Genomic DNA, 12,854 nt, shown 5'->3' on the forward strand with positions numbered 1-12,854 from the left:
TCCACTGAGGAAACTCAGCCCTGGAACAAACTCTTTACACTGACATACGCCTCCTGAGACTGTCTATTTTTTTTTCTATACAATTCAAGCAATGGCTTGCAGAAGTAGGGGAAGAACCCTAGGGCTTCATGTTGTCCATTCAATCAGACAACAGCACAGCTATTGACAGGGTAGGTTCTATGATCCCAATCCCAGATTGCTACTTATGGGCACACAAACTCCAATGAGGGTTCAGGATCTGGCTACACAGATAGTTTTGTTTTTGTTTTTGTTTTTTTCAGTTTAGTGTGCTTTTTGTTCTCTGCAAATTTGCCATTAAAATTTTCAGTAAGAGCATGAACAAAATCAAGGAGGGTATTTGTATGCTGTATTTAAGCTCGTAGAAAGATTGTTGCTTTGCTTTGTTCTGCTTTTTTGTTCTGCTTGTTTTGCTTTGTGTATGTAACCAGTAAATCTCAAAAATCACGTACAGTTCCCTTCATCTCATTGCCTTTTAGTTACTGCTGTGAATATCTTAAGCCTATTCCAGGAGTACAAGGGAGTAACATCTCTCATTAAATATATATATTTATATATATGAAATACAACTTCAAGAAAGCAATTTTCCATGAATACCATCCATGAAAACAGGATCAAACTTGATATTGAAAGGGGAGTTTATATTTTGAAAAATATATTCAGCTACTCTGCCAGAAACCAGGCCTTACTGAAGAACACTCCAGATTAGCTGATGCAATTCATTATATCATTAATACAGAGAATTTCCCTTGCCATGCATAGAAATATTCTCTGATGGTGTACCACTTTGAGATCTGCTGGGAATTTACCTAAACCATTCAGTTTGGTTGAAGTCCAGAGGGGTGAGGCTGCTGTGGTTCTTGTTATTTTAATATTTTAGAGTGTTAAGTGCATTTTCCTCCCTCTACTCTCCCTCCGGGGAAACTGCTAAAATGTTGAAATAATTCATTCTTCCATTATTTGAAGCTTATTGCCCAATTAATTTCTTTTCCTGTAAAGAGCTGCTTGTAGCAATACCTTAAGTCCCTCCCAGTGCTCCCAAGGAAGTAAGAAGCAATGGGGAGCACGAATGCAGAACAAGATCCTGAATCTGAAGTGTTGTTTGACAAAGGAAATCTATGCCGAGACAATGGTAGAACAGGAATAACTTGTGCTGTCTCCATATGGTGCTCCCAACTGGGTTTCCCTCCCCCCTGTTCTCTATTTACATATACGAACACGAGACATTAAAGAACAACTCTTGGGATAATTTTGCAAGGAAAATGGTGTTTTGAGACTAGGCCTAAAAGGGTGGAAATTCCTGAGGACACAGGGGAACCTTGTCCCTGAGTGATAACATTCACACTATGTCATGGTGAGCTGCATGTGACAATTCATAACAAGACTGGAGAATCACCTGGTACCTTGTATCACATGAAATCATTCCAGCTCTTGATCCCCTTTCTGCTGTTCCCTCCATCTTTCAGAATGAATCAATGCATTTCCTTTTCTGCATATTTATTTTCCACTCTGCTTTCCTTTTCCTTTTTTCTCTTTTTCTTTTTTCTTTTTCTTTTTCTTTTTCTTTTTCTTTTTCTTTTTCTTTTTCTTTTTCTTTTTCTTTTTCTTTTTCTTTTTCTTTTTCTTTTTCTTTTCCTTTTCCTTTTTCTCTTTCTTTTTCTCTTTCTCTTTCTTTTTCTCTGAAGAATAGGGTCTTCCCACCTGAAGTGTTAGAAAAGAGGAAAGACAATTTGTTTTTCCAAAGCATGCCTATGTGCAGCACGGAGCCTGGGGCTGGCCAGAACTAGGTATAGGTCCTGCAGAGCCATCCCCGAGCCAGCTGGGTCCAAACCCAAACCACAGACATTGCACACATAGCGGCTGCCCCACAAGCACTTAGTGATAATTATTACCGTGTGGCTCTTTGGATTTCCTCAAGCACTGCTGAGCTGGTGAGGGCGGCAGCCGGCCAGGGCATAACAGCAGATGTTTCTGCCTTCTCACGGATGTCAGCTCTGCCTGATGGAAAATGCCATCTGAGAAGAATGAAAACCAAAGAGCAGCCAGACAGGGATTTGCAGGAAGGTAGTGGGACCACCCTGCAGTGACCACTATCTGTTGCAGAGACCGTCCAGCAGCCACCGCTTTCCTGGCAAATCCCTGCCACAGCATACCATAAAAAAAAATATATCTCAGCATTGCTGTTTGTGTATAACCTAGGAAAGGTCAAAAGAGCCCAGAAGCTGCATGAGAAAAAATAAAAGCCCAAGAAAATGAGAGAAAATACTGGAGGAGGGTGGGAAACAGATATACATCTTTAGAGGATGGAGGGAAAAGGTATACTTAAGAGAAGACAGTCCAGAAACAATCCGTAAACCATAAAACAAGTTATTCATAGCAACTATGTTTTGGGGTTTGAGACATGATTTTGAACTTTCAGGGTTAGCAAAAGTTCTGGCCAGAGCATTTTCGATGAACTATCCCACCAAGAAAAATGCTGATTCATGGAAGTTGAAGCATTTTTTAAATACTTGGAAGGACAAATTCTTGAGGTCCAGGGCACTCTAGTTATTTCTGACAGTGCAGCAAGAAAGACTTAAATTGAAAACATAATACGTGAAGGTTCTGTTTTCATTCCACTGTAAAATGAAAACAAATTGTAAAACCTCAGAAGTTGCAGCAGAGTTGAATTATCAGCCCCCTGGCCAGTACTAGTCGGTTGCTGTTATTATCCATTTTACAGTTATTGAATCGTAACCATTATTATCCAAAGGCAGATTTCCTCCCACTTCCTCTAAATGAAATGTTTGTGCAACAGAGACAAAAATTTCCAAGGAAAATGCCTGAAATAGTGTGAGCTCAGGTGTGGTTTTATCCTCTGTCAATATAAAGAGATGCGATGGCTGCAGGGAGATGTTGGCAATCCTTGCAAGCCTTGGCAAACATAATGACAGCACAAGGCAAGTGCTGTGGGAAAGAGAAAGCAGAACTGTTTTTCACTCACAGTGTCTTTAATCTTTCTAGTATATGCTCCCTGAAGATATTTTTTCTCTCTTCTCCTTCAATGACTTTTGTCATCACATTACTGTCTAATAAATCTACATTCTAATTAATAAGACCACACAGGTTTGATTTCCAGAAGAAGCAAGTTAGTCTAAGTGTTTTCAAAGGTTTTCAAAGCACATCTTCCTTCCTACCTTGCTCCTGTGAGTGGCACCCAGAGCTTGTGACACTGGGTCAAGGTCCTCAGTGGTGATGCCCAGTGGATGTGGGGGGAGATGTATGTAGCCATGTTTTAGTGACACTGCTTACAGATTATGCAGGAAATACAGGACCTGATTCGGAGCTTACGCCTGAATAAACTAGGAAGGACACCATCATAGTCAGTCATCACCCGAGTTATTGGGTTGTGTACAATTAGTCTGAGCTCAAAATACAACCTATATTCTGAGTTCTCTTACTGTAGGGCTACTTTCAGCATCTCCCCGTATAGCTGTACTTCTATTACCTCTCATGTTAATGAACCAAGCCACTGCTATTCAATAGAAAGGATTCACTCCATCACCCAGAAGCTAAAATGCTCTGTCCTTCCCAGGAGCTTCTCAGCAGAGGGCTCAAAATCCTGTTTCTTAGTATGAATTACATTTGACCTAAAGGAGTTCATTTTGGGTGTCTGAAGACCACTAAATTTCAGCTATCCTACCCTTTTAACATCTTCCAGCTGTGAGCTGCCAGGCAAGAGTAGAAACAGAGCCATCAGAGGCAATGAGAAGGCACTACTGACAGTGCCTAATGGATCTGCTTCTTTAGGAGAGCTGGGAACATATCCTGGAAGAGCCTGGTTTCATTTCCCAGTGGGCGTGGAGGGTGTAAGTACCTAAAATTAGATAGGCTCTGTTAGTTGTAAATATTTATGCCTATTGCTGTAATACACAGATTTTTGTCCGATGATCTTGAGTATGACGAAACTGTAGTAAACACATTTTGATATCGAATAAAGAGGAAATAATAGATTCTTAAGCAATTGTTTTTAAAGTTAGCTATGCTCACATAAACTGCTGGGTTCGTCTAGCTTTGGAAGACTCACAGAGCTGGGTCAAAGCAAATCTAAGCCAGGAAACCCCTGAAGTGAACAAATGTGTCGCAAGTAATAGAAGGCCAATAAGTAGATCGATAAAATAAGTGAAAAAAAAGCAGATAATTTCCTTAATGCATTTCTGTACAAACTGCTAAGCTTCAAGGAAATCAGAATGAAGGGATTTTTGACACACAACAGATAATTTGTCAGGAACAAGTATAAATTTTCACCTTATTTATTTGCAGGAGATGCAAGGAAATGCTCATGTATTAATAATGGTGAAAAACTATTTTTGTCAAAGACTTACCAGATTACAAAGAAGCCATGTTTGGGGACTGTTTTTTTCCTGACTTACTTTCTTTGCTATATTAATTTACAGAAGCAGTTAGAGAAGTGTCTGTAGTTTCTGCTTTAGGGTGTTTTCTTCTAAATCATTTGCAGAGATGCATGTTGCATGATGCACAAAAACAAGTCCTAAAGCCATCTCAGGGATGCAAACCCTCTTAATTACAAGGGGTAGTAAATGAGCTTCATTGCTCTCCATGTCTTTTGATAGTATGTGCAGATGTGAAAGAAGTTGGTCAGCAGAGGAACATATATGGCATGTTGGCACAGGGCAGAGGCTTGATAGCTCCATGCCTCTACACGGGACAGGGGGCAAAGAGCAACCACAAGAGGGAGGGCAGCTGCTGCTGAAAAACAGCCCAGAGGAGAGGAAGCAGGAGATAAAAGGGATAGAATGGAATAGAAAAGCAAAAAAGTTCTGCCCTTGCTTTTGTCCTGGCACTCCAGTATTGGAAAATCTCCCCTGTACCTCCTCAGACAAAGGCAACTCCACCATAAATCCCGGTAAGGGCCAGAGTTCACCAGCAACAATAGGAGAGAACACTAACAGGAACCAGAGAGTCAGGGCAGATCAGGCAAAATAAACACTGACTTGAAAATACATGCAAAGCCCAGAAAAAAAGCCGGGCCTTGGCTTTCACTCTGTACAATTGAGTTGTTTCAGAAAAATGTGGCTGGCTGGAAGACTTTCCCCCCCTTGACCGGGCACCTTGGGCTGTGACCAGACGTGGGAGGACGGAAAATGTCCTCTTTCTCACCTTCAAAACTGAAGCTGAAGATTTTGAAGGCATCTGGAGAGCCTGTTCAAATTCAATTGACGAGTTTTGAAAAATACATTGGGTTCCCTGGAAAATCCCCTGCCCCCATTTTAATTCCAAAGAGGTTCAAATCCACTCATTCAGCTTCCTGCATGCTGAAGGTTCCCAATTTCCCCATTGCTAATGGTCTTGTCGCAGCATGGCAGAGAGCCTATTCCTCAGCACCCACCCCATTAGTTTATAAAATGGCTAATTTAGATGCTCGTTAAACTTGGCTTTGGAAAGACAAGTGCTAAGCAGGAGTCTCAGTATCAGAGACTCTTAGTAACTGTAGGAGAGGATGTCAGACATAATCGCAATTTTTGTAATCACCCGTTTGTTTGGAGGGAAGACCACAAATTCCCCTAGGTCAGCAAAAGTGTATTGCAACTGGGTGATGCTCACTGACACTGGGAGTGCAAGGGATACACTCCAGATGTCTCTTCAACATCTGCTGGGATTTATAACCATCCATTGACAGATGGGAAACCTCAGTTCTGAAAAAAAGATCCATGGGCTGAGTTTACAGTAAGGTAGCCAAGACCAGAATTTCTCTCTATTTGTTTGTCATCTTGCTATTTCTAGAAATACCTCCCTCTGCCCCCTTGGAACACCAGACTGTGTATTTCCCAGACACGTAGCTGGCTTTAAAAGAAAACAGATCTTAAAGTAGGAAGACGCAAGCCTATGGAGATCAATACATCCAAAGGAACAGGGGTGGAAATAAACTCCAGAGAAAAATATTTATATGGAGGAAAGCGAATTTGCTAAAACATACTCACTGTTGCTGCAGTTTGTCATCATCCACATACCCTCAGGTAAGGAAACTGGTTCTTGGAGGTGAGCAAACCCAGAGGACAAGGCGGACATGGCCACACAGGCTGGCAAGCTGTTCAGAAGGATACAGCCCTGAGACTACTCTCTCAAAACTATTGTTTCACCTTGTTAAAGAATTACACGGGGAATTGTAAGCTTGTGATGATGAAATGATGAGTGGGATCAAATTAACTTGCCTACTGTGTTTTCCTGTGAATACAAGAGGACATACATTTCTTCTGTCAGTTTTGTCATCTTGGCTTGACCAGAGGATCTCAGCAGTGGATCCCCGTCTGTTTTCCAGAATCTGTTCCCAAACTCGAAGTCCAAAGATCCTGCTGGTAAAAAGGAATGTTGCTGTTCAGAAGGGGCAGAGATTTTGAGAAACTCCTTTGTTCTGAAATCCTCTGGATGCCAATCCAAACCAGTCCTCTCTGGTGTGGTATAAACCAGATTTCATTCTCATATCTTAGCCATTTGCTAACTGCTTTCCCAGCTGAGATGGCACCAGCTGGCCATTCTTAGTTCACACTCTGGAGGGTTCAAATGTTCACTGCTGCCACGATTCTGTGAGTTCTCATCACCAAGAGCAAGAGACTTTTCTGGGCTGTTTGGTCAAAATTCAAAATGGCGTCGAGAAAGTCACATAGCTGCAGGGCAGGATTTGAGGCCAAATCATCAGTGTCATGGACCAAAGTTTCACCCACAAGCTGCCACGCTTGACATTTCGTGTGCACACAGATTGCTCCTGCCTTTACTTTTCACCTGGAAGGGTTCAAGTTCAAGCCCTGGTTCCTTTGCCAAAACGATTCACAGTTGGCCATACAACGTGATCATTCCTCTCGGAATCTGTTCACACACAGGGAATGAAATCTGGTCTGCTGAAGGCAACGTGCCTGCTGTCATTCTGGAGAACATCGTCACAATGAGGATTTCATACCCTGCTCCAAGGCCTTCCCAGCTGACTCCACACTCACATGGGTGATCTCAGAGACTACTGAAGCCTGTCCTTAGGGAAACAGCAGAAGCACAGTATAAAGGATCACAGACCATGGCAAACATATGTGCTTTCTGCCACTAACACCCACTCTCTGCACCTACCTGCGAGGCTTTATTCAGCCCCCACGCAGGTGCAAGCACATGTTTGCCTCCATACACGTCAGGAAGCCTGACCCCTAGGAAAGGCCTTCTCATTAGTATGTTAATAGTCATCTTGGCTTAAGCGCTAATTAATGATAAGCACGCACTTACATGTTTTGCTGAAACAACCCCAGAATGAGCAAAGTCTGAATTACGCAATATGAAAATAATACTCTCTATTTATTAAGCATGTCTTGACAGTACATAAAATTCTGGAGCGTTCTTCTTGGCCAAATATTTCTCCCACTTCATACCATAGGTATGCTCCAATTATGCTGGGAGCAGAATGGCAATATTATGACTCACTTCATATTGTAGGCTGGAAGTACCATATTTTGTTCCAGAAAGAATAGATTGTAGGCATAAGATTTAAAAAGCAGCTTTTTGTAAACTACACTCCAGGCTTTTCTGTGGCACTAATGCAGTCCTTCTCCAGCTAAAGCCCTGGCTGTGCTTATTTTTAAATTTATAATTGTGCTGGGAATATAGCATGTCCAAATTAACTTAGGGCAGTGAGGGAGGGAGTTAAATGATTTTTGTGTGTTTCCTCCCAGAACAGCTCTCCTGGCAGTAACTGCTGCCACACACTTTTGCCATCAATTCAGTGTTGTGTCTGTGCTGAAGCACTCAGACACAGCTGAAATTGATGCCGTTCTTGTGTCTCATCAGGGCCCATTAAAGCCATCCAAAGCTTTTTGTTTGTCAGCCTACAGAGAGTGGAAATGATCATCCTCCCACCTTGGTTCTGCATGAATTACACAGAGCCTGCCCACCAAGGCTGCTGTGGGCTGAAGGTTTAGATGTAACTGTCTCCAGTGATGGGGTAGAAGTGAAAATCAAATTAATTTCCGGTATTTAACAGATTATGCAAAATATCTATGCTATTTGATATCAGCAAGTTTCATTTTTAAGTATCTATAATTCTACCCTCTCTATAGGCTCAGACACCAGCTAGTGCCTCAGGTCCCACCAGAGACCTAGACCTAAACCTTCAGGAGGGCACCTGGCAATTCCCCAAAACATCCACAGGGTTAGAAACAAACCCTGGGAGGCAGTGCCTTGACCCACACCCTCTCTTAGTAGGACTGAAGAATTTTTATACCATGTCTCAGAAATCAAAGTTGCGGAGACTGTTGCTGATATTTAATCTAGAAATGTCCTACGTACTTGCCATGTTTTCCACTTGTGACTTGCTAAGGCCACGCAGCAGAGCTTTGCAAGCTACACCAGCCAGCTTTGCTCTCTAGGGTTTGCCTTTTAGGGACAGCATGAGTAAATTCCCCTTAAGCACACAGGAATTATTTTAAATGTTGGAGGTTCCCATATCCCAGGCCCAGCTGACAACGCTTCCTTTCTGTGATTCAGATTTGATACCTTGCATTTAGCCCCTGACCACCCTCTGCAAACCTTGACAGCAATTACTTATCAAAGGAAAGAGCTCAGGTCAGGCAGCGCTGTCAGCCTCCAGCCTGCCTGCTCTTGGCTTCTATCCTGAAATCCTTCCATCCTCATCAACCAACCCAGCCCCTTGCAAACCCCGGGCTTTACTGGGATCAGCTGCACCTGACGCTGTTGGCTCAGGGATGCATTCCTCCAGGGAACTTCGAATCCCCCGAAGGACCTGTTCCAAGCAGATTTTTTTCCCCTTAAGGAGCTAACAGTTGAGGATACAGCAGACTTCCTCCCTGGGATATACGTGCAGATGAAGCCTTAAAATCATTTCTTATGTAGAAATGGTTTCGTGACAGAGACATTTTGCTTTTGGTGGCAGTTTCCTCCAGAAACAGCACTCCCTGTCTGACTGTGTGACCTGCATACCCTGGGGCAAGCACCACGCTCACATCACCACATCACGCTGTGCACAGCCCTTGCCTGAGCATGGGAAAGGATGCTACAGAATTAAAATGACTGGGCAATACAGTAGAAATGCATGTCCTGTACAACCAGGTTGGACTTAAATCACCCTGTTTTGAATCAGCTTGGTACGGCCTTCTGCAGGATGCTCTGGAAATGGGAAATGTCCCAGAAAATCACAAAAATAATAGAATATTTAGAAAATAAGGTCTGTGGGGAAAATCTTCGAGTAGCACAAGTGTTAAGGTTGGGGATTGTGTGGAAAAAAATGATAGGGAGCAGCAGGGTAACAAGTACAGAGGGACCAGTGAGGAAAATAGGGAGCTCAGGGCAGAAAGAGCGAACATTTTTTTCAAGCGCCATATATACAGAATAGCCTAAATGGCCTGCAACTGCCCAAAATGCACAATGATTTTTTTTTTTTGTTGCTGTTGTTGGTAAAATGCATGCTGTAACCTGTGGGCCAGTTATAGAGCAGAGGTAACTGCCCTGTGAAACTCACGTGGCACAGGCATCACAGAGGCAAGGCTCAGAGCAAGACTGGGCAGGGAGCGAAAGCTCATTGACATGACCCAACAGCACTTCTTTACCTCCAGAATTCACCCTATCCGTTTTCATTCTGTTTATCTGGACAAATAAGAATCTGCAATAATACCACCAAAAAATAAAAAGATTTACACCCTCAATGTGCTGTGATGGTTGGAGAGTGTGCAGGCACAGCAAAACACCCTTCACAGCATCCCTCCAGCCTGAATTCAGTGAAAAGAGCAAGTAGAAGGGCATGCCTTTGATATCCCATTTGCTGTTGTTATAGTCTCTGGTTTTAAGATTTAAACCTTCTAATAGTGTAATAATGAGCTTTCCATTTCTTTGCTGACGTGGCTGGTGCCTGCAGGCTATTGAGTTTAAAAGCCAAAACACACAGACATAGAAAATTTGCCTCAGGGTTGAAAAAATATATATCCTTTTGGAAGGGTGGGATTTAATTAGCCTTTGTTCTCCCAAATCTCACATAAACAAGCACTCTCATATATCTCCCAGTACAAGGCAAGCAAAATCAAGAGTGCCTGTTCTAACTGGAATCTTACAAGTCCCTGGTGGGTGGTAGGAACATATGTGCAAGCTACAAGGTTTGAAATTTAGGACTTTGCTTCACAAAACGTCCACGTGGATGAGATGAGGGATTGCCACTTACTGAAAGAAATGCTGTGTACCGGGCCAGATCCTGATGGTCGTTTGGGCTCGCATTTGCCTGTCCCGGGACTGCAGTTGTGATCACAGTCAGTAAGTGCAGTGGAACTGGCGTAGGGTTGTTTTTGTCTTCAGTTGTATTATTTCCTAGGGAGTTGTTCCCAACAAATAGGCAATGATGACCTGTAGTAATTGATGAAAAACAAACAAAAAGCAAAACAAAGCAAACAACAGCAACAAACAAGTAATTTCCAAATCGTGTAGCAGATAATGCTTTATGATCCATGAAATAGCTGTAATACAAAAGAAAAAGAGAGGATTTTATTTATAATGGCCGTAATTATCCATATCACTACATTGTAAGCCTGTAATTATACATTGAAACTCATATTCCGCTTTTGTGAAATTTCTGGTGTCATTTCCCAGCCATTGAAAGCACCCGTTAAATAAAACTAGGCGATAGTCCACACTGCCTGCTGTACTGCCTGCCTCCTCCCCCTCCGCCTTTGTGTTTTCTTCTCTGCTTCTCTTCCTCCTCCCAATCAATTTTAAAAGTATAAAATATCACTGTCTGCCTCAAACTGTGGAAACCGGGAGCAATTCCACCAAAGTCAGAGCTGGAGGAGGTGGATCTCTTTGGACTGAGAGCAGCAGAGGTGTCAAAGCTAGCTTGGGACAACCATCTTTGTGACCAAGGCCAATGATGGCAAAAAGCATGGGAAAATGCTGTTAATGATGGTTATGATTTAAGAGGAAATGTAACAGGCATTCATATCTTCTCAAGATGTAAAGTATTTAGACACTGAATTACCTGCACACCTGGCAATACAAATGCCCCTTCCTGTGCTCTCTGTCTTTTTCCTGTTTCCAATGGCTTGCTTTACGCTAGCACGTAAAAATGCAGTCAGGAGACTTCCTGGGACCCTGTTTATACCCTACCCCTTCTCATAGACTTGCCTAAAGTTATCTTCCAGCCTCACATCATTCTCTTTACACTCTCATTGCGTGAGCTGAGGGCTTTCTCACTGCAGCTCCAAAGGCGTCTGCATTTTTTAAAGGTTGTTTTCAAAGGAACAAGGACAAAGGATCATAATTAAATCTAAAGAGACAGGAAGGAGAGAGAGACGAAGACAAGTAAACTATGAATCCTTTACAAAGCCCTGTTGGAACATCTTCCATCCCTTCTTGTAATATTATCTGCAGATCTCTTCTGTGAAAAATAATTTTCATCTAAATACATAGGGCCAGATGGATATGGTAGCTCAGCGCCACTTAAGTCACAGGATCATTCAAAAAATATTATTAAAACAGGCCCTTCCCAAGTTATCCAAGGACTGGTTTCTGATTCTGGTGTTTGTTTTAAATGATGCTATGTTTTGCTTGATAATAGAGAATCAAAAGCACAACCAAGTTTCCAGAGCAGCACTGACCATTTATCCAAAATAATGGAAATTTTTCAAAAAATGACAAGAGAGCAAAGGGAAGTCCATCACAATGCTTTTTCTGTCATAGCTCGCTCTGTTTTCCCGGGGACGGCTGATCAAGGGCTGTTCCACTGGAGGTGGAATTTCAATGAAGGACTTAACATTTTAATAAGCAGGGACTGTAAGAAAAACCTTGTGGAAGCAAGGCAGCCACACTGACCATAGTTATGAATTTGCATTCAGGCTGTGCAGGAAAAGTACAATGCAGTCTTTTTGTATTAAAGATGGAAAGCTGGGTACAACAGAGCCATTTTCCTCAGTACGTTTTATACAGTGGAGGCTTTGGCTGTTTTTCACGTTCTGCAAAGTTTGGTCTTGCTGCTCTCAGCAGACGGAGTCCCCGTTGCATCCCAGATGCAGGACGCGCACATCTGTGTGCAGCCTACAGAGTAGAATCCCCTTTTCTGAAGTGAAAACGAGTCTTCACTTCTCCCAGCACTTCTTACTTGTGAAGGGTTATTCCTGCAGCATTTTATTTCCTTTCCCCTACTTTCCTCAGCCATGTATAAGCTGAGCGACATCTCTTGCACCGGGGTTGATGCCAAGACGGCGCACAAACAAGCCAATGGGATTAGCAGCAACCTTCTTTGTTCATCCTTACGTGCAGCTCGTGAGCTCGCCTTCAGAGCAAGGGCAAATTCAGCCCTGGTGATCTGAGAGCTCAAAACAACGCCCTGCACTTGGCTGTCACTTGGTGTTGGGTCACACTAGCCATACGCTGCTGGAGAGGTGTTTTCCAGATAGCCACAGAAGGGGTGTCAGCTAATAGCAGGCTGGTACCTAACGAGCGTAAAGATGCCATAATTTATTAACAGAACTCCCAGCAAGCACTATCTGCTTGTTTGGCTGACCTCGAAGGCTGGTTGAGACTCTGACAAAGCTTATCGCTCCTTTTTGTATTCAAAGTGGCAGCTCTCAAACCTTCTGTGCAAAGTGTCATTGCTACCCTGAGGACCTCTGAAAGCAGAGCACAACGGTGTACAGAGGGGACAGACACACAAATACACTAATTTCCCGTGGAAGGGTAAAAGTTAACCCTCCGTACTAGGCTACTATTACCCTTCTGGTTGCATATGTTGTGAATTACAGGCAGTGTCAAGTTCGGACTAGAAGGAGTCTTAACAGCCCCTTCCTGCTTCCAGTCCAGCAACA

The 12,854-nt window shown here is 42.8% G+C and overlaps 1 protein-coding gene and 1 long non-coding RNA gene across 3 annotated transcripts in view; one reads left to right on the forward strand and one right to left on the reverse strand.

Annotated features, from left to right (window-relative positions):
* The window catches only part of LOC309878731, a 51,952-nt gene extending 50,282 nt beyond the window's left edge, over window positions 1–1,670 (reverse strand). Inside the window, exon 1 of the long non-coding RNA XR_014317614.1 lies at window positions 1,415–1,670. This is a non-coding gene — a long non-coding RNA (uncharacterized lncRNA). The remainder of the gene's footprint in view (window positions 1–1,414) is intronic.
* Window positions 1–12,854, forward strand: part of RHOJ (ras homolog family member J) — a 54,852-nt gene that overhangs the window by 10,604 nt on the left and 31,394 nt on the right. The gene's annotated exons all lie outside the window — the stretch shown is intronic.

This window comes from Aythya marila (genome assembly GCF_965140915.1).
Source record: "Aythya marila genome assembly, chromosome: 5".
NCBI classification, from domain to species: domain Eukaryota; kingdom Metazoa; phylum Chordata; class Aves; order Anseriformes; family Anatidae; genus Aythya; species Aythya marila.